Raw genomic sequence first — 1,091 nt, 5'->3', positions numbered from 1 at the left:
AGAGAGAGAGAGAGAGAGAGAGAGAGAGAGGACCACAAATCACTTATCTGCTGACAGACATTCTTCTTGTACAACTGAAGAGTAATATATTATTATCATGATATGAATATTTACATCGTAAGTGCCATATGGATTGGAAACTCTCATTTGCTACAATGCCTTTTTTCATGTGGAGATTGACATGGACGTTAAAGGAAACCAGGTATTTTTAATGCATAATATTCTTATATATGAAATCACTTATGTAATAGTTGCTTTCTAGAGCCATTGAATAAATCAACTGTTTTTTCTAAAAATTGTTGATTTTTATCCTTTCAAAACGAGCGAGCTTAAAATTTGCCATGGTCATGGGAAAAAGCATCGGGCTTCTCCAGCGAACTTCACCGTGCCAAAAGGGAAATAGATGCGTGGCACCTTTAAAACCTCATTAAGACTCATCAAGAGAGCCAGCAGGACTAACAAATGTGAAAAGAAATGCACGTTGCACAGACTACTCGCAGAAACACATTCACAAACACATTAAAAAATGTAGGTGTTTTTTCACCTCTAAGCGACACAATCTAGATAATTTCAGAGGCAGGCTTCCGACCCTACCTGTCAGGGCCCACCCGGGCTGAAACAAATAGAACATTTCAACTGAAAGACCGAGAAATTCAACAAACATGCTTCCGATTCGGGAATCGAACTCGGGTCTTCTGCGTGGGACACCGACGACGCACCCAACTGCTGCACCACAGATGCCGCTACATACGCATTCCGGCTAATGCAGGCTCAAACATTTATCAGAAAATCTTTTTGTTTGAGGAACGTTATTTCCGACAAACAGGAGAAGTTTGGAAATAGAATATAATAACAATATGTTCATCTGTACTGCAAAAGATGTGCTCCTTCACTGGTGCCAGATGTGCAATTAGCAAGAAAATGCTCCTAAAGAATGACAACTTCTAAAGCTACCATGTTTCTGGAAACAATATTATTATCTCCGTGGTGTATTAGCAAGACCAGAGAAGCGAAGACCTGAAGGACTGTACGGAATGTACTGGAATGAATGAGGTGACCTCCTCCTCCTCCTCCTCCTCCTCCTCCTCCTC

Source organism: Aplysia californica, unplaced genomic scaffold, assembly GCF_000002075.1.
Source record: "Aplysia californica isolate F4 #8 unplaced genomic scaffold, AplCal3.0 scaffold00335, whole genome shotgun sequence".
NCBI classification, from domain to species: Eukaryota; Metazoa; Mollusca; class Gastropoda; order Aplysiida; family Aplysiidae; genus Aplysia; species Aplysia californica.
Note: the sequence above shows the minus strand (reverse complement) of the source record.